Genomic DNA, 22,389 nt, shown 5'->3' on the forward strand with positions numbered 1-22,389 from the left:
CCTTGTGACGAGCATTTAAGACTACTATATGAGGGTGGTTTTATGCAAGATGACAACTAATGCTAGACTATAGATGTAGGTATGAGGTATGTTAAACTAGACTAGACTCTCTATTGGGAATTTTGACGTGAGACCTGTTGAGCATTTCTAGATTTCTGTAATGCAAGTTTTTCCATGTCTTCTCTTAGACGTTCTACAATAATTTCTCTATCAATCTGATGGGAAATTTTATACTTGATATTTATCTCGTACTTGACTCCTATATACTGAGGTGCATTTCTCCTTGAGTCCTAGGCTAAGTTAGCTAGACCTTCAATGATTTCTCATTGACCCCTATTTAGCACTAGATTAGGTTGCTCGAAGGGGAGCAAACCATCACCTAGGAGACCCATTATGATGCATGCTATGACTCTATAACTGATAATGGACTAAGACAGACACATATGACATCTAGATGAAGACGTATATGAGGATGATAATGCGGACATAAAATGAGGACTATGTAACGACTATGGATGATAATAAGGACATAAATGAGGACTATGCAAGGACTTATGATGATAGTAAGAATGTAAGTGGGGACCATCCAAGGACTTAGGATGATAATGAGGATGTAAGTGAGGACTATGCAAGGACTTCCTAGGGTCACAAGTGTGTAAAACTTTGAGTTTTGGGTTTCAAAAATGGACTTTGTTTTCAGTAATTCTATGTGTAGGACAAGTTTTGTGGTTTTCCAAGTCTTAGAACAATTGTTTGGAGGTAAATATAGCTGACTGAACTGGTTTTTCAAACAATCTCTGAAAATTTAGAGATACGTATGATAGGGCCTGAAATAGCCCAAAGGACTTACTCAATACTGGTCTGACACAATGATACATAAAAAAACACATAATACAATCTTAGGCTGGAAAGTGGACACCATTCAATGAGGCCACCGCAGCAAAATACTGAAACAAGACGGATAGATAGAGAGTCTGGTAGCACTGGCTCAACTCCACAACACACTTCTTGGGCATGCCAGTCTCTCTTACCCCAAAGATCTAAAGATCTTATCACCGAGGGATTTCTATCTCATGATGTAAGGTACATGAGGGGTATCTATGGGGTATGATCCACACTCCTAGAATCACTGAATGTAGGATTTTGGGCTACTAAATTGGTTCGTAGTACAAGGTTTTGAGGGGTCTCGATCCAACGATGGATTCTCACAGCAAGCCACTTAAGACTTTAGTTGAGCTTATCAGTGCAGGGAAGGCCCCCACATACGTCAAATTCACGCAACACTCTAGCCGCCTGACCAATATATTTATATAGAGGCTTGAAAAACCCACTTGAGAGTATGCTGGGAGAGATGATATCCCCAATGCATCCCAATTCAAAGTACCTCTATGGGGTGATGAAATCCCTAGTCAAAGATACCCCTCACTGCGTGGAATAAAATATAATTGGATGTCCTTGTCACATCCTTCCTTTCTCCCAAGACCCCAAAGGCGGGTGGAAAGTTAGTTAATGCAATAGTAGGTCCACCCCAAACACGATAAAAATTATTTACCTTAAGAAAATCAAATATGATTTATTCTAATGGAGCCTGATTCACGTTCATTTTATAGCCCAAATTGAGGTGTTTAATACGCATGTGCATGTCCATTTTAAACACCAAATTGAAATATGAAGGCATGTATGTCAATTTTAACCATTGTTGATTTTAAGCCCAAATTGAAGTGTTATACATGCATGTCAATTTTAGCCAATGTTAATTTTAAGCACCAAAAGATGAAGTGTGAGATTGTGCATGCATGTCCATTTTAACTGTTGTTGATTTTAAGCACCAAAAGATGAAGTGTGAGATAATGAGTGCAATTGATCTAATACTAATCTGATCCTTTTTGTAAATTCGCCACAGGCTGCAAATAGATGATTACTAGTAAAATCAAATCAACAGAAGACAGAAAATAAAAAATTGACAAAAACAAATGTGTGACAATACCTGCTCGATTGCGTGACACTGACAAACCCAATGCGTGAACATAACATAGCAAATACGTAATTCTGGCAGCTCAAATGCGTGAAAATAACAAATCAATTGCGTAATCCAAATAGGATGATTGTATGACAGATAAGCAGATAACACAAAAAAATAAAAAATTAAGCTAAACCCGATCAGAAACCTGCAAAACCAATTGTGAAGCCCTAGCCAAATCTCTCATCATCCATTCAATATTGATTAGATCATATTTAACTTGATATGAAAGAACTATGTTGTTATATCTATCAAAGGCTGGTTGATCTTCCCAATCTTGTATTTGCTTTTTTGCTCAGAGAACCCTTTGATAGCATTTGGCCTGTCTTCTTTGTTCCTTTGTCCTTCTAGCACCTGAGATCCTGAATTGTACCTTTTGTGCCATAAACTGTTATAATAAAATCATGCAAAATAAATAATTCATTTCCAGATTTACTCAATTTTAGACAGAATTAAATAGATCAAAGAACATAAAGGATATAAAAATAAAAATAGAAAAAAAACAATTTTGTGCGAATGCGTGATCTGGAAAGGGTGACTGCGTGATTGGGAAAGGGCGATTGCATGATCTTGAAAGGGCGATTGCGTGACCTTGTCAAGTCGAATGCATGACCCCGAGGGGTCAAATGCGCAGCATTGTCTATGCGATTGCATGAAGATATAAGTGTGATTGCATGATGAAAAATCTATTCTCAAAATCCATGCAAAATCTATAAAAAAATGAAAAAGTCTATACGACCTACAAAAATTACATAGAGAATAGAGAAGGTAAATTAGTTGTGTTTCACGTTGAGTTCACCAAAATGTGTGCAAGTACAATTTATCTTATAAAATATCAATTAGAATCAAAGGGAAATCACGAATCCCTATCTAATGAAAGAATTCTAACAAACAAACAATGAAATAACACAATAGCATCAAAATAGGGTTTATAAATCAAATCAATTAAAAACTCCCTATTCCATGGCTGCGTATAACTTCCATTACTCTTCTCTTCTTTGTGGTATGATGGCTCTTAGATATTGGGTTGGTAACCTACAAGTGACACAAAGATTCAAAGTCCATGATTGTTGAGAATGGAGATTGAATGCTCAATTTATAGATTTTTGGAGAAGATTGATTGAAAGGTGGAACAGATTGATCAAGAGGTGGAACTCGGGTGAGCTCACATGCTGATTGATAGTTGAAGTGCTGACTAAGAGGTGAAACATAATAGATTGCATAGATTAATTGAGTCAACTAATTGAGAAAAAGCTAATTGAAGGAAGAAAAAGAATGATTGGAGGAAATAAAGAGGATGACAAAGAGAACTAGAAGATGAAAATAGAGACTGGAGAGATAAATGATTTAATTAATTAATTTAGCATGTGCTTGCATTTAGACTTAGATTTTTAATTTAATCTTTGCATGATATTTATTCAAATAATTGAACTTATTTAAAATTCAATTTAATATTTGAATATATTTAGAACTTGACTTTGATTTTCAATTTGGTTTTTGAAATCATGCACATCTAATTGAATTTAGAAGAAATTAGAAGAATATGAAATTAAATGAAATTAAAATTTGGGGATTAGAAAATGGAAGAATTAATTAGTTAATTAAATAGTTTAAAGAAATTATTTAATTATTTAGAAATTGAATTTAATTAAATAATAAAGATTATTTAATTTAAAGGATTAAATCACAATTAATTAAATAATGAATATTTAATTAATATTTAGAAAAGGGTTAAATGATTAGATGATTAGAGATAGAAGTTGAGAATTGATTTATTTAAATAATAAATATTATTTAAATTGGTGAATTAATTAGAATTAATTAAATAATAAATATTTAATTAACATTAGAAAATGGTTAAAATGATTAAATGATGAAAGAATAAGAAATAGAATAGTTAGTAAGATGATGAGGAAATATGAAATTAGAAGAATAAGATTAACTAACTTAATTAAATAATTAAAAAATTATTTAATCAATTAGAGGAATATATAGTACATGATCAATGAGACATTTTTATGTGTCTACACAACACATAATCATTTCCTCCAAATTTCCAATAGTTGCATGGTCTAGATAGATCTCATTGAGGTCTGTCCTAACTATGACTATGATGGAGAGGTATGGTTCAAACAACTTGAAAATGTTCCAAGCTACTCACTTGCTCAACCAAGCAACAAAACCTCCTTTTTAAGGATTCACTCCAACCAAGCCTCACACCTTTAAGAGAATAAATTCAACATCCCATCTCACCTATTTCCATCCCCATAACCCCACAATGGGATAGTGTGCAAAGTTATCAATATTTGGTTTCAAACCCCACAGGCAAAAGTGCTCAAAATGGCTCAAATTGCTCACAACCCCTTCAAATGGTTTTATAGGCCAAAAAAGGCTCAATATAGGTTTGATAGGTTCCTAAAAACTCAAATGATGTCAAACAACCCTCTGATTTGGTTGTTCAAGTCCCAAAAGTCACAAAGTGCAAATTGTCTCCTTAGACCTATTAGCCTTCAAAACTCACTTTTTGGCTTCCCACCAAAAAACTCCAAAGCACAGGCCAATATTGTTTGATTTTATTGAACACCAACCTAGGGAAGCACTTTCTACTAAAGGACAAGTTCTAGAACCTCTTGCAAGTACCATTACTAATGAACCCTCATCTATGGCTAGAAGGGCTAATTTAAGCACTTAACAAAGGAACTACCCTCAAAACATGCAATTTATCAAGGGAAGAAATTGGAACACCTTGGGGTACCCAGATAATCACCAAATACCAAGTTATAGCTTCTAGTTTGCATTAAAACTAAAGTTATAGGGACTGTTCATGAATTCTATTCAATTCCAAAAACTAGTCACATAGAGATGCTTGGCCAAATTTAATAAAATATCACCCAAACTGCATCCTTCCAATATGAAACCTTTTGGATATTAAAATAAACTCCAAAATCCTCCATTTCACCAAGTTTTATAATTTTCTCATGGTGGATTTGGAAGAAATGGGAAATTGAAATTGAAGCCCTAGGAAAGGGCACTTTTCTGGGTTGTTTGGATCTATTACAACTTTTCTCCCTCACCTCTAAACCTCTAGTTGGATTAAAAAGAAAGGTATTTCACCCCTCTAACTCTCCATTAAATAATTTTTCAGTTTGGAGGTTGTGAAATTCCGTACCAACCAAAAGAATAGCAAATTTTCTAGAAAATACAATTTTTTTATTGATTTCAAATATCAAGTTTTACAAATTCCGACCACAACAACCCTCACACGAGTTTGTTGAGGAATTTTATACTTTTACCAATATGTTCAAACTTATTTTATATGGTTATGAACATTGGGCAACCAATTACAACAACTTTTTGAAAAGTTGTTTTACAAATTGACAACTTTGTCAATTTTTGACAATTTTTGACAATTTTGGCATTTTGCCATTCAAACTAATTTTATCATCAACCTAGGGACCTAAACACATTTAAATGGATATAAATAGACAAAAACAACCTTGAATCCCTAAATCTACTCATGCTAAGTCCCTTTGACCATAGTTGACCATAGGGTTTATAATGCACCCTAGGCCACTAGGCCTTACAAAATGGACAATTAGGACCTTGTTACAAAACAAAACATAAACAAAGGATTCTTTGTTCCTTCCCAACACCTTGCTATCAAAAATATTAAGTTTTAAATCAATAAATTATGAAATTTTGGCTTGTGCCCCTCCACCAGACTGCACCACTCTCTCTCTCCCCCTCTCCCTTCACTTCTCTATCTCCTCCTTTCGTAGATCTCTCATTCCTTCCATGTCTTCCACTCCCTTCACCCCCAACCCCTCTCTCTCTCTCTCATCTCTAGGTCATTACCTCTTCCTCTAATTTATATGATATATAAATTATTTAGGGTATATGTTTTAGGGAATGGAGTGACGAATTGAGAGACCCAAGGAAGGAGGAGATAGAGAGGTGAGGGAAGAGGGAGAAGATAATGAGAGAGTTCATAAAGGGAGAGTGGTAAGGGGGGAGGGAGGTGACATATAGAGAGGTGAGAGACATATATATGGAGAGAGAGGGGTGAGATAGATAAAGGGGGATATATGAGAATAGAGGTGATGACCTAGAAAAGAGAGCGAGAGAGAAAATGAGAAAGAGAGGGAGGGAGAGAGAGGTAGACATGAAGTGAGAGGCCTAGAGAGGAGAGAGGTAGGTAAGTGAGGGAGAAAGATAAGACAATGGGAGAGAAGTTCACAAGGATAGAGAGAGGGTTAAGGAGGCATGGAGAAAGGTAGAGAGGGAGTGAAATTACTAGAGATTTTTTTTCTACAATGAAGTTTATAGCAGTCACATGTTGACTAACCATATGGCTATCTAGCACATCATAACTTTCTACACATATTTCTTCCATATCAACAATATTTTATTTTGATGATTATTATCTTATAATCTATGTTTGATCATAAATCACTTTTTAATCCAAAGTTTTATTTTGCATGTAACATGTTTGTGATGATACACCCTAGCAAGTACTCCACAAATGTTTGATTCTTCAAGTTTCTTCCTTGGGAGCATCTCCACATAGATTGAAGACTTTATTTCCTCTTCATAGTTTAGTATAATTTTCTAAACTCTCTTTCTACATTAGCTTACATCTCCTTTTTGATATGCTCACTAAAGTGGGGAAAAAATTCAATGAATCGAAAACAATGACTAGATTTCTACTTCACCTTCTTGCTCAACTAGCTTCATTACCCATTTTATTTGAATTCTTTACCATTTGGACTAATTTATTTATGGACACATGTATGTCAAAGAGACGCCAACATGCCACACATTCTTCCTGTGAATATACATGCCAAAGGTGCTCGTTGAGACATTGTATTTACTAATTCTAAAAGTGTAACACCTCCTTTTGCATCCATCAAATTTAAAACAATTTCCAACCCTCTTTATCTTTGTTTTGACCACATTTTGATCCTCTAGACAATATTCTATAATGTTTTGTACTCTCTAAGATTTCACAACTAGTTCTTTGCATCTTTCTTTGTATATTCTACTTGCTAGGTACATTATTACCATTATTTAAGCTTAATCAACCCGATATATTCATACATGTCTTCATCTCAACAAGCTTCACCATTTTCGTGTTGAAGGGGAGTTATTTCTTGCTTGACTATTTCATTATTTATTTGATCATCTCTATTATAGCGTATCATTTGTGGCATTCCTTTTATCATTTTTTTATTACCATTTATCAATCAATCCATCTTGGATTCCTTTAGAGGTGTAAACACCAAAGAAGGGGTTTGACTGTGGAAAACATCTTATGACATCCCCCAACAATTTTATCCTTGTTCATTTGTGTGTAGGATTAGATAGGAAAGGCATAGCATTATCTAGAGGATTCATTACTATACCCTCTATGACTCTCTGTTTCTTGTTCTTTGTCTTTTCATTAGTTCATTTCACGTAGTTATTAGATTTGTGTTTCCAAGTTCATCATATTTAGCATCCAGAACCCAAGTTTTGGATATCTTATGCTTTATGGTATGGACTTCCATAATTTGTTCATATAGGAGGCTTGTGCACCACATTGTCATCGTCAACCCACATGTGTACCTCCTAGATAGAGAATGTAGATATTTCACCAAGTAGTTATGATAACCTACATTTTTTGTTTCTATAGTCAAAATTTTTGTATCTTTTAACATCATGGAGTTATACACATTTTATTATCCTCGTGAGAAAATATATAAGAGGTTAGAGAACCTTGAAGGTTTTCTTGGAGTGGACAAAAGGTTGGTGAGTCCTTGAGGGGTTTGGTCACCCTTTGTAGTGGTTCAATTTCTCTACTCTACAAAATCTCAAATAGTTTAACAAAAATAATGAGGTGTATGGGCTAATAGGTACTATAGTTTGGGAGGCATATTTTCATCCTAAAGAGAATGTATTAAGTGTCTTTTCAATTCTTGGACCATCATCCAATTATTTTTTGGAGATATTGAATCTTCATCTAATCACACAATGTTATCTTAACTAATACTATGAAACCTACTTCCATAGAATCTATGGACACATCATCAAGGAATTATTAGTTGACATAAATTGATCCTCCATGTACCATTATATCTATAGTTGAGGAAATTCCATGTTATCTACATTCTATTTCATCTATAGTTGAGGACATTCCATCTCCTCTACATACTATTGTACTTACAATTAAAGACACTTATGTTTCTTCTTTCAAGTTGAGAGTTTCATCTTTGAGAGATTCCACTGGTTCAACACAATAGGTTCATTTCAATATTCTAAAGATAGCTCATTGGGATATATTTCTACCATACATTGCATCTTTGTTTGTAGAATCCCACATTGGAAACTTGGAGGACACCATTGAGGAAATTTACCTCCTCTCATGAAAACTCCTATGGAGTTACATCTTCTTCTTTAGATGTTATGGGACATCCTCAGACCCTCTTATTCTTTCTCTACATCATCATCTATAATTATTTGGCATTGGTGTAGAGACATTTTAGTAGCATTTAGAGGGGTCATAATTATCTTTGGTCTATTATATGCATTTGTATTCATTAGATTATAGATTGTCATCTTCATAATTGTGCCCTCTAACATTTGATTTTCTTATGGTGACTTTTGGCATTGACATGGGGACATTGGATTAGATTTCATAGCCTTCATTCATGTTTATTTTTTTTCCTCATATTCCTTTTAGGAATGAGAAGATAACTTCTATACTTTTGTGGTTCTATTTCTTTGTAAGGGAAAAATGTTGTTTTTTGGTCTTGGATCAACTTTAGCATTCATTATCTAACATCTACCATCACTATATGATATTTTACATTGAGGGAAGCTTACATAACATCATTTCTTCTCTTTTATGGGAAGTAATTTTTTTCCTCACATGGGGTTTGGTACTTTTCACACTCTAGAGAGCATATCTCACCCACATTTAGGGAGAATATTTCTCCCAAAAGGTTTTCTCCTCTTCTTTATGAGGGAATTGTACTTGTGTATCTTATCATGCTTTGATATCAGAATCCATTATTTTTCCTCACCTACGACATGCTTAAGGTGGAGGGGTGTTGGTGTTGATTAATCACTAGAATAGTTGATAGGTAGGTAGTGTGGTAGGTAGGATATTTCTTCTTTAATTGATTGATATAATTACATTGAGCTGGGTTAGATTAATAAGATTGGAAATTGATGGATGAACTATTGATATTACATTAGAATATCAAGGACTGATGTTGAATTTATTCTCTCAACAATGAGGAGATGGAAAAGTGTTCATATGGTTGGAGAAATGGTTGGAGGTTGGGATGATTTCATAGGAGGTATGTAAAAATGTAGAGTGGCAACCTCTCAAAGTTTCACTTGTTACATACTTGATTTTTCAGTAATTAATTTCAAAATAAAAATCAATAATCCATGTGTATATAAATCCCTATTAAATAAATGTAAAAAAATATTTAATTTAAGTGAACAAGAGACTTTTGGGATAATATTAATTAAATTATATTTAATTCATATATATGGGGATAAATATTAAAGAAATAATGTGATTGTTTAATTAACATTAGTGATGAGGGAATATAAAACAAAAATATTAAAATGAGCTCTAGTAGTGGTGGGTGGGAATGTCCTAGTGAGAAGGCGGTGGTGCAAGGTCCTCTCCTATTGTAGGATTGTCCCCATGATGATGGGTTTGAGATGGTGTTAGATTCATATGGTGAGTGGCATTTATATAGTCATATCCTTTTTTCTAAAGATTTAGACTCTCTCTTTTAGTCATGATGTGGCATTGTCCCTAATTTCTAGTGGGTCCTTACCCTTGGACCCTCTTTATCCTATACTAGAGAAAAACTGTTTGGTGGATGTGAAGGTTAGCATTCATTAAGTTAAGGTAAGTGGGTCCTTTCCCTCCACAAAAGTGTCTTCTATCAAGGAATCTTCTAGGCTTTTGAAGGATCTTTTTAATAGTAGGAAATTTGTCACCACTAATGGGGTTTCTATTCAACATTCTAATACTGGAACATGTTTAAATATTAAGGATACCTCCTTGGAAAAGACTAGCTAAAATGGAGAACTATTTAGTCAATTATTTTTTGGGAAGAGCCCTAATACTATTGCTATAAGGAAATGATCCTCTTCTCAATTCTCTATTAAAGGGAGTATTTTTATTTTTGTGCTCCCAAAAGGATCATTATGCTTTTCATTCTCTCAAAACCAAGGCTATCTCCATAATCTTACCTCAACTCCCTAGTTCCTCAATAAGAAACACCTCCTACTATGTAAGTGGCGACTGGGTTTTGATCCTTTTATTCATCTAGCTAGTGCTATCCCAACCAGGTTGCACCTATTGGGGCTACCTTTAGTGTTCTAGGATGAAGAGATTATTGTTGGTATTGATTACCTCTTATGGCTAGTTTTTGTCCCGTTATTATATTATCGATAATAGAGAAAGATTGTTCTTTTCTCATTTATGTATTTACATTGAGCCTAGAAAGGAGATTCCTCTATTGATTTCTTTGATCTCTCAGTTGGGATCCTGGTCCCAACCTCTAGAATTTAAAAAATCTACTCACTTCTATTAGTTCTACTCTTTTACAAGTTATTTATGTGATATTTGTCAAAAGTTGGTCATTGGAAGGTTGGTCCTCCTCCTTGTCCCTGTTGGATATGGTAAAAATTTGGTTTTATGCAATGTCTATCTCCTGAAAGTTAGGGTTTTAAGGTTCCTGAGGGTTTCATTTTTGTCTTAGGTTCTCCTTTTAGTTCTCCTATGCTATGATATTTCTCGTTGTTGACTGATTTATGATAGAATGTGTCTGTGTCTCAAGTGATGATCGAAAGGGTTCTTTGTCATCTGATTACTAGCCCCTTGCGTTAGGAATTACCATTTGTAAAAGTTATCTTAATATGCAAAATATTCCTAAGTATTGCTAAAAAATCCCGGGTCTTAAGTCCTTTAGTTCCCTAGGAAGGCCTCGCACACGACCACTTAACCCATGAAGTTTTCCACGTGTTCTAAATGATCACTTAAGTGCCGACCCCAAGTGACTCGGTCGCATGGGATAATATTTCAAAATGAAATGCCTCCTGTTTCTTATCCTACAAGTAATTTCAATGTGAATTTCAACCCTGTGGGATAAGGAAATGAAACATCCCCTGTTCATCACGAGATTAGTGAAACCTTACTATAGATAGTTAACTTGTGTGTCCCATCTCAACGTGGTTTTTCCTAGTTGGTTTTTCCGCATATAAACACTTGTGTTATGGTTGATGTTTTACTTGTTGTGGATGCTTTAATATCATTTTGGATTGCATGCATAGTGTTTAGTAAACTTGTTAAGTATCTCTACTGGTTTGTGTTTCAAGTGGTATTATTTTTACTGTCAGTGATTCATCCCCCCCTCTTAGTGCTTTATAAGTCTATCAATAATAAAATGAGAATTCAGTGGCATTCTTTCATACCTTGATTTTAGAAAAAATTTAGAGCATTCTAAAGAGAGAAGAAAAGCAAATTCTAGCATTCCAACACGGTTTCAAGTAATTTCAATCAAATAGAAAACCAGTAAGTGATTCTTTCCTTCTTGTGTGCATTATCAGACTATTGCAATGATCTTTTGAGTTGTCTATGTGTGTGTGCTAGAAGTCAGTAGGTTTTACTCTCGCATTTTCTTTCCAAGTCTTTTCTTAGTCTCAAGTGTTAAGCTGGCTTTCCTTGTTGAGAAATCTGCTATCCCTGTTGCTAAGAAAGCCTGTGGAATTGAGGCGAGCCTCATCAATTCCTATCACTAAGGCTATGCTTGTGGATATGGTTGCACCCATGCAAGAAATTGTGAGTGCTCCTTCTATGCAACCAGGCCCTAAAACCATGCCACATGTATTTGAGGAGGCCAAAGCTAGCTCCCTTCTGAAGGAAAAGGATGTGAAGAGAAAAAGAAAAACAATAGGAAAAACCGCCACTATTTTTTCTGACAATGAATCTTTAGATGAGCCCTCTCCCACTCCTATACCAAGAAAACCCACTCCAAAGAGGAGGAAGAGCACCAAGAAGGATTCAGCTGAAGTAGCCTCCATTGAAACCCCATCCTTAGTGCATGATGCCACTGCTACAATTAACCCACCTGCTAAGGAGGCGACAATACCTCAGAAGAAAACCCCAAAAGAAGAAAAACCTTAGGAGCCAGCCAAAGAGGCTACTCAAATCAAAGAAAAGGCACCCAAGACTACAAAGTTCTCCAAGAAGAAATCCAAAGGAGAATCATTAGCTCAGGTAGAGCAACCATCAGTGCACCCCCCCTACTCCTCTTTCTCCTACTATGAACACTGAAGAAATGCAACATGAGGTTGAGGAGAAATTGTGAGAAAATGCATGAAGGCAAACTAGACACACCAGGAGCCTATACCAAGACCTGCTAGAATTGTTTGATGGATCCACAATGTAGGATCACTTTAGAACTATTTTCACTAAGAAAGAGATAGGGTGTAGGGATTATTTCATCAAAGAAATGGGTTGGGACATTTTTCATTCATTTTATGGTAACAAATATAAGGCCATCCCAATATGTAACCCCTGGACACTGAATCTTGGCAAATTGGTGGTGCCCAATTTTTTTGTGGAGCCTATGCTCATAAGGGATTTGGAAAATGCATATGATGCTCCAATCCTAACTATTAGGATGGAAAAAGGCTATGTCCTACTGGACATCTCTCCTAGGCCCATCATTGAGTGCTTTGAGCTAGATAAATCTACCCTCACAAGCATAAATAGGGACAATTTGAAGAGGGATTATGAGAATAAGAAGGACAGGTACAAGAGGGACCTTGCTCCTCATTTCATGAGGAAACTCTACAAGTATTCACATAATTATGTCCTGCCATCTGAAAGGGATCCTTTCATGCTTGACTTCTTTGAGCCTTACTTTGTCAAAACTTATTATGCACTAGGGAAGGTCTTTGGAGTTGACTGCGGGCTCACCAAATTTCCCATTGATCTTATGATGATGGCCATTAATATTCAGAACCCCTCAATTAATAAATTATATGATTTTTCAAGTGTTATTCATGAAAATATTCATAAGGGACTAATGAAGGCTAAAAAAAAAAATGAAAAATTGGAATTCATGTATTATTCTTTGGTGTGCCATTTGATTCTTTAACAAAACAAAGCCTATTGGGGCCTAGAGTTGAAATAAGGATTAATGACCCCTACATAGGTCTCCCATGGCCGATGCAAAGATGGACTTAGGTGTGGGACAAGGGTTCCAAATTTGGTGTTTATTGTGTTTTCTTTTATCACATTGCGGTGAAAATTTTGACATGGCTTGGGGTAGTATTGCCAAGACTGCCCAGGGCAATCATAAAAATATTGAGAATAAGGAGTTGTAGGGCTGATGGACCAGTCTACTCTGAGGGTACATTCAACCACAATTTTGGGGATTTCTTCTTTTATGGAAATTGTACAATCATCATAGTTTATGGGTGTGAGCAGGCGCCCCATGTATTGCCACTTTTTGTCTCTCCAAGGTTAGCATTCCTTGAATTCATTTGGCAAATTATGTGGACGGAGAAGGAGAAAATTAGATTTGTTAAAAAGGGAAAGCTTCTCCCAAGGGTAACAATTTTTAATGAATTCACTGCAGATTGTGAGGTCTTACAAAAGGTGCATAACTTTTTGGTGAAGAATTACAGATTGAGAGTTGCCTAGGCTAAACATTTTGATCTTGAGGGATGTGTAAATAATATTAAAGTAAACAAATTGGAGAAGAAAAGGGTATTTTTATTATTTTGTAGAATGGGAGGACCTAATTAGAAATGCTAGTCCCACTGAGGTGGATCAAAGAAAGAAGAGGTGGGACCTCATGAATAAATTTGAAAAAGAAAGGAAGCAAGAGGACCCCAATTTTGTAGGTTCCTTCCAGCATTTTCAGAATGATTTTTTGGCAAAATGTCTTTCACGCTAAGAAAGGCAGATGATATAATTAAGGATGAGTTAGAAAGAAGAGAGGTTGGGGATAAAATAATTGAATATGAAGAAAAATGAATTGATCTAACTCCTAAAGCTCACCAAATGAAGGGGAAGACTAATATAATTGAGGAAGCACCTGTAGAGTCCTCTAAAGAGGACATACAAAAGGAAAAGAGGGTGACATCTGAGTAGGTTAGGAGGATTGAAAAGGGAAAAGCCAAGATATATGATTTTGTGGATATCCAAGAGGATTTTGATTCTTCTGTGCCACCACCTTCTCCTATGGGGGAGACATTCCAAGATGATGAAAATGCTGAAATCTTTAATGATCTAGACTAGGCTATCATCCCAAGCACAATCCCTATAGAAGAAGTGGATGATGAAAATATTGTTGCTTCAAATAATTTTATGGTGGATGACAGTTTTGTAAATTCCCCTGAGTTTAGATCATTTTGGCTAAGAGAAAAATTGAAGAATATGTTTGATGAAGAAATCAACAATCTTGACAAGAACAATTTTAATTACACTCCTCAAGAGGGCAGAGAGATGGTGATGAAAAGCAGAATGCTCCTTGTCCTAGGATGGAGTTTTGAAAGGATATTGTTGCTGAATCAGATCATGTGGTAGAAGGATCCCAATTTTGCAAGAGAGTTTAGAGAACATGGCTTCAGGGTCAACATAAGTATAAAGGCTTTTTCTATATGGTCAAAGGCTCCTAGCATTCAAAAGCCCTTAGTTTTGCAGGGGGTACAACAAAAAACAAGGGATGCTATTGTAAGGACCCTTGAAGATACTACTACTTCAGAGGCTGTGGCAATTTTCAAACACGCAGCCCAGTTTGCTAAAATTCTAGTGGAGAATTTGGAGTAAAAACATGTAAAGATAAAGAGTATGCATGTTGCTCTGAATGCAAAATATAATGAATTATTTATTGAGAACATTGCATTAAAGAAGAAAATAAAGAAAATATCAATTGTTTCTTCTAGAGGGACTACCCCCAAGGAGCTTAAGAAAATAAATAAAGAAGTGCAAAGGGTCAAAGATGAAGCTAAAAGCAATTATTTTGAAATCAAGAAAGATTCAATTTTGAGGATTTCAAATAAAATCATTGATAAATTAGATGAAGTTCATACTTCATATTATTTGACATCTAAGCTCTTGAGTCAGCTTGATGAATTCATTTAATTCTTCCAACCAATTAGACCTATGTGGCTGCCAAGGGGTCAAAGCCCAAAGGAGGTCATGTTGGCAGTAAAAAATGTTCCCCAACCACCTCAAATTGTAGGAGTAACCTGGAACAATTATAATTTATTGATTAGAGAGCTTCCCAACATAGAGGAGGAGAGAAAAGCATTAATGAGAATGATTGATTCTTTCCAAGGGCTCAAAAAATGGCACATCCCTACAATTTTGACAGATGATGGATAGATTAAGAGCCTAGAAGAATGGAAGTAGGGCTTCCAAGAGGCAATAAATATAGTTCTAACATCTTTGGAAGGTGATCCAAACCAAGGTGATACATCTTTCAATATTATTGATAAAATTATGGAAGTTGAACAAATATATCATAGATTTGCCTTGGGAGCTGTAGTTGTGCCTGCCCACAAAACAAAGGAACCTATGAACAAGTTTCATAGCTTGAGGGGTTTTTCTTGGTCATTTGATGAGATTGAAGCATTGCATAAAAGATACTACTCCTTGGAAGAATAGTAGCCCGAAGAGGAGGACTAGTCACAACCATTCCATTTTTGATACTCCTAAATTTTTTGTGCAGGATGTCTATTTTGGGGATAATGAATAGAGCGCTCAACTAGCAAGGACCAGTCTCCAAGGTACTTGCCACTGCATGCCAAATTGCACTTTTGATACTAACGGGAAAAGATATAAAGTACAAATGTGAGAACATCTTTTGTAGATCCACATCCCTAGCTCCCAAAATGATGCCTTTTCAGCCACCATTATTCAATGCAGGTTGCATGCAAAAGTCAAGGACCTAAGCTTTAGGTCAATTTTGTAATGCAATTAAATGTTGACATGTGTCTTCCTAAACCCGAGGCTTGTTTTTCTCCCTTGCATTATAAAAGGGAATTCAGGGCCAAGAAGAAAAAATTCCAAAAACCTTTTGATATGTGTGCATCAAAGAAAACTTTAAGATAACATCAAATAGTCTTTTGGTAGTTTTTTGGTGATTCATTGTAGCATTTTCATGAATGTATCAATTTTATCTTGAAAATCAATAAAGAGAACATTCATTTTCTTGCTCATATTTTTGTGATGTGTTGGATGAATTGTTGTGTTAATGACATATGCAATTTGTTTTCTCTAATGGGGAATGTTTATTCTTTGATGGGTTTCATTTCAAGTTAAATGAGTTAAATTCTATCTTGAATACTGCAATAAATTCTAAGAGAGTCTGGGGAGGTTATGAATGCATTCTCAATCCAAGCACTTTAAGCAAGTCATAAGTGTTTAGTATTGAACTTTAATGATAATAATGTTGCTTTTTTTGTCACTAGGACTGAGATTTGACTCTGTTTACCCTTAGAACAAGCACTAATCATACTTTCTTAAAGTTTGTGGGTCATCTTTATATTCCTATTTCACCTTTTCTGTTTAGCTTTTAATCTTTCTGTATTAGGAGTAGATGTAGATTAGAGCCAGTTTTCAATACAAGCAAAAGTGATGAGAAACTAAGGTTCAAGCCAAAATTTGTAGTATGTTATACTTTTCCTTGGTATATTTTCATTGAAAGCATCTGTTGTACAGTGCATTATCAGTTAGCATGAAGCCAGTATATGGACAATAGTGCAATAGGTAAACCTACCTAGGTCTCGCAAAGCTTGAAGAGTAGAAGATTGCAACTTCCATGTCGAATCTTGTTCATGAGTTAGTGGCTATTTCTCTAGGATTTAGGATCTATTGATCTGGGAACCAAGAGATTGGCAACTCTGCTAGGGAATCAAAGCAAAGTCAAGATTGTGTCAAAAGAATATCTTACCCCTAGCAGCCCTTGTCCAAAGCCTAGATTTACTAAAGAAATGCATATTCCCATCTTGGGTGGCAACTCTAAAAAGAAAGAAGCTAGTTCATAGCTTGAAAAGGTTACACATATTGCTACAAGAAGGAGTGAGTGCATTGCAAGATGTACCGTATTAGATACTGAGCTTAGTTCATAAATGAAGGCAGACCAAGGAAGGTAAAAGGGAAAAAAGTCTACAACAAACAAAAGGTGGACTGTCAAAGATAAAGGTATTCCTCAATCTATTTTTTCTCAAGCATCAATTAGTATTAACCTTGATACTCTTGTGGTTAGAATAGAAGAAAGAAATTACTTGCAAGTTGACTTAAAAGAAAAGAGTATTTCATAAGGTTGTCATAATGATATTTTTAGGTCTGCATATGAAGTAGAGGATACTAGTAGTGAAGAGTATTTCCCAGGAGAGAACCTTATTATTAGTCATAGTTTCTCAAAAATGGATAAAAATCCACAAGATCCTTATTGTAATGACCCTGTCCAAAACCAAGCTGGTTATGATAAGTTTTATGTAGATTTTGAAAGTGTTAGGTTGCAAAGAGAATTTGAGGCTAGGTATGCTGATCAACTAGCCGATGTACAAGGCAAATTTGGCCTGGAGTTTACTAAAGCTACCCTTGTTTCTATGAGAATTCCCACAACACTGACCCCTTTTCAGACCTAGTTCACTAATTCCAATATCTCCTCCACTTCAGGAAATATTCCTATAGTTTCAGCAGAAGAGTTGTAGAGATAGTTAGACCAAGTGAGAAGTGATAGGGATATGATAGTGCAAGAAATGTTGAATTTGACCATTCAACAATCTACAAAAACACCTTTTCAAGGAATGTCAAGTCAAATTCCAAGGGTACCTAATATAATTAGTTGTCCTTTAATCATATCTGCACCTCTACCCTCTAGCATAAGTACCATTAGGGTTTCAGCCCTTGTTGTTACAAGTACCATCACTCAAGCCGCTATTATAAGTATTGTATCCACATGAGCAGCAACTACTGCTCATGATAATACTCGACCGAGTGTTACTGATATTATTGCTAGTACCATGCTAGTGTTTAACCCATGGACAATAGGAATGCTAAGTTCATCCTCTATTTCTACCAACACAAGTGTTCCCCTTGTCAATGTCCAAAATAGAAGTACCAGTCAATATTATGGAGCCTAGAATCAGTATAATTTGTCGGGACAAACTTTTAGTCAACCACCTCCGCAAGCTCCATTTATCCTACAATATCCACATCCACCAATGTATCAACATGGTAACCCAACTAGAGTAAATAATGCTTATCAACAATATTTACAATTCCTACAGTATCAACAACAAATGGAAGAGAAATATCAAGAATAGTATCAGATACCCTTGCAACAACAACAACGACCCCTGCAACGAAACCATCAACAAATGCATAATCAGTTTTCCAGAAGACCAATGCAACTAGATAGATATAGACAGATTGATTTTATAGGGATTGTGGGTTTCCCAAATCTAGTAAGTAATGACCTAAGGGATGCATTGCCAAATTTTTCAGGGGACAATGCTATTTCAGGAGAAGATCATCTTAGAACTTCCCAAAATGTGATGGATAATTTTGAAGTGGAAAATGAAGATTTCTTCATGAATATGTTCATGTAATCTTTAACTGATGACGCTAGGGAATGGTACAAAAGTTTTCCTGATTTGTCAATCAGATCATTTCAAGACTTCAAAAGAATGTTTAGAGATCAGTATGGTGATCATTCAGACCCTAAGTTTTCTTTGCATGAGTTGACAAGTATCAGAAAAAAAATAGAATGAAGATGTTTGCTTTTTCAATAATAGATTCATTAAAATTCTAAGTAAGATTCCTTTTAGTCTGAAACCAACTAACAACATGAACTTGGTGTTTTAATTTGATGATTTTGATCCTTAAATTGGATATGAGTTAAGGTTTAATAACCCTCCAGCTTTGGCTGCTGCATTCAAAATGGCACAAATCATTGAGAATAATAGAAAGGCCTCAGAGAAAATATCAAGAAGAGATGATGTTAAGATTCTACAAAATCCTAGAGGGAATCATAACAGGGTGCCCAAGGAAGAGGATAAGCTGGATAATGTTATGGGTGCCCTAAAGGATCTAAGTTACAAAGTGGCAAGAAATGAGAAGGGTATATCTCATGACAAACCTAGTTTTCAAAGGCATAACTGACCAAAATTGCATGACATGCCCTATAACACTAACTGGAAAGATGAAAAGCTTGTGGTTGGAAATCAAAGGCCTACAAACAAAGAGACACCAGACCCACTGAAAAGACCAGGTGCCCACTTTGTGGAGGTGATAGAGAGGTTGAGTGAGAAGTTACTCAATAAGCCTAAATTGGTTTAATTTGTTCAGTGGAACCAAGGATATGGTTTTTCTTTTGTATTCAATTAGTGTTTGGCAACATCAAACTCCAACACCCACACCTCTCCTCAAACAACCACCCTATTGTGTGTTATGCAACATTGTTCTAGCTTGCTTCCTCAAAGTTACTCAAATCCTCCACCATTGGTCCAAACTCCAAGTTGATGTCTTAACTATCATTATTGATTGGATTAGGATCATTGTGAGTATGTCAACTATCCTACAAGAGTTTAGAAGGATCTAACTTCATTTAGGCAATCGGGTTCAACTTTTTGTTAAAACAGGGCTAGTTTGAGTGAAATTTTCTTATATGGTGCAATGATGGCCAAAAAAACCTAGGAAATTGACTTGGAAGGTGTATACCAGGTCCAAAATCAAATATTTTTGAGGTCTTAGCTCCTGAGAAGGTGGTTTAATTGTTGTCCACAATTTTAGGCAAGAAAAGAGGGTTTTGAGAGGGTTTTGCTCAAGTGACAAAGGATGTCTCCTCTAGACCAGAAACCAAGCCTCTAAATTATTATATAACCTCTACCCCATAATTTAGAACAAGTCTCCAACTCTTCCCTACATGGAATTATGATAAACACTTGCTATGCAAACTGAAAAAGGTAAAAAAATGACTGTTTTGAGCATTGTCACTGCTAATTCACTATTTTTGCTGCACTTTGAAGGGTTAGAACTTCATAATTAACTTCACCAAAGCATGTAAAAATATTCAAACACTTTTCCAACACTTTTCACAAGATTCCAAGCATGAATATGTTAATTTATCAACTTTGGATGCAAAAGACATTAAATTCCCCAAAACTGGGTACTTGCTGCCAGCCATAATTTGACACATTTGCAAGGTGAAATGAGCATTGTTTAGAGCTCAAAGTGCTTCTTAAACTCCAAGTAAAATATTGCATACCTCTGCCTTAAGTTTGTTTACTCAATTGACCTCTGAGCACAAACTTATTTAAGTCTTTTTCAAATTTACTAGCCAAGTTCATCTCCAACTTGCCTAGCATGAACTCAAAAACACTTCCTTTGCACAACCTTGACCAAAAGATGAATTGTATACACTATACATGAGAAATAAAAATGGTTTAAGTCCATCCATGGGAGCCCAAACCTGGAATTAGACAAATTGATGCATTTTCGAGGCCAAAACCCTTGACAAGGCAGCCAAGGAGCAAAAATGAAACTTTTTTGTACGACCAACTTCCAAACACAAAAACTGCAATATAATTACATGAAGAGAATTGAATATAAAAAAAAATCACTACCCAAAAGGTAGAGTACTGAAATGAGGAGTCCCAATATGGACTGCTATACAAATGGAGTGCAAAATATGAGAAAAAACATGAAATTGCTACCCTTTCAATTGATTTTTGTTAGAAAGTACAAAAGCCAACCCTATAACAAGAAGAGGGATGCATATAAATATAATTTTGAGGTGGTTATCAAGTCCTATATGGACATAAGGCATTTTTGTCTTCTTTTTACAAAAAAGTGTCCAAAATGACAACTTTTACAAGCAAAATGACAACTTTTGTTGCTCCAAGTGGCAATTTGAGCAACACAACACAACAAACCTTCCAAAACCACCTAGGACTGATTAAAAACACTTTCTAAACATGTTTCAATTCTTTTCAAAGCATGGCTAAGCCTATAAGGCAATTTTCCACTTTTTAGCCCTTTTGGCCTAGAAGCACAAAATTGACAATTTAAGCCCTAAGAAGCAAAAATTGATCTCTCAAACAAAATGAGATCAAACACTTATGAAATGACTAAAAAAAACCTATGAAAACATTTTAAAACTAACCAGACACTTAAGCATGAAAAATACCAAAAATGGAGAGTATAAGCAAAACTAGGTGCTCCTGCACTAGGAGGATATCCCATGGTGCAATGAGTGTAAGTTGCCACATACACAAGCCCATTGTGCAGTGGTGGAAGCCATGGAAGAAGATGAGAATGTTTATGTCAGTTGTAGGGAGGATGGATTGTCAGACTACATGGTGAATATACAAACTTTCTGAGCTGATAGTGAATCTGAGTATTTAATCTTTGAGGAAAATGAAGCAAAGACAGATGTGGATATTCAAAGGAAATTGAGTGAGATCATCCATCAAGAGGTATTTTCTGATGAGGAAGAAAAGGAAGGTTATAGGGTAAGCACCTCTAGTAACCAGTTTGAAAATATTAGTTTGAGAAGACCTTCTAAGGAAGAAATTAGGAAAATCATTGTGGTTGTTGTTATCCAAATTACGAGTGGATACAATTTAAGACCAAGGGGTTCTCTACCCAACTAGGGAAGACCATGTGGAATACTCATCAAAGGCAAGAATCCAGAGGATAAATAATAGACTCCACCAATCACTGGGGAGAAAAGAGAGACTGAAATACCTATCCTCACTTAGACATGTGTGCCAAAGGGAAGCACTAATTTTAGAAAGACTAAGAAGAAGGTTGTAGATGAGGTTCCCCCAAAAGAAGAAGTGGTTGAAAAGGAGAAGCAACCAAAAAAAATAATTCAAAAGGATGCTAACCCAGGAACTTTTATAGCACCTTCTTTTGATATGATGCAAACATTATCTCAAATAAAGATTTATGTCCCTTTGTTAGAAATGATGAAAATCCCAGAACATAAAGATAATGCTTTGTCTTTAATAAATGGAGTTCCCAGTATGTCCTAAGATGCTGTGTGCGAACAATGTTGTTTTAGAAAATGAAAATTTGAGTACACAAGCAGAACATTTTGAGACCATGCAAGCACCTGAGGTATATCTAGGGAATACTATCACCAAGGCCCCCTCCCAAGTAGATCCTTTTTATAGGACTTTGTTAATCAATGGTAAACATGTAAAAAATTACATGATTGATTCTAGGGCTACTATTTATATCATGCCTAAGGGGGTCATGGAAGAACTTGGATTAAAATTTGATAGAAACTATAGGAAATGTTATTCTATGGATAATACATCTATACCTA

The sequence above is a fragment of the Cryptomeria japonica genome, chromosome 9 (assembly GCF_030272615.1).
Source record: "Cryptomeria japonica chromosome 9, Sugi_1.0, whole genome shotgun sequence".
NCBI lineage: Eukaryota > Viridiplantae > Streptophyta > Pinopsida > Cupressales > Cupressaceae > Cryptomeria > Cryptomeria japonica.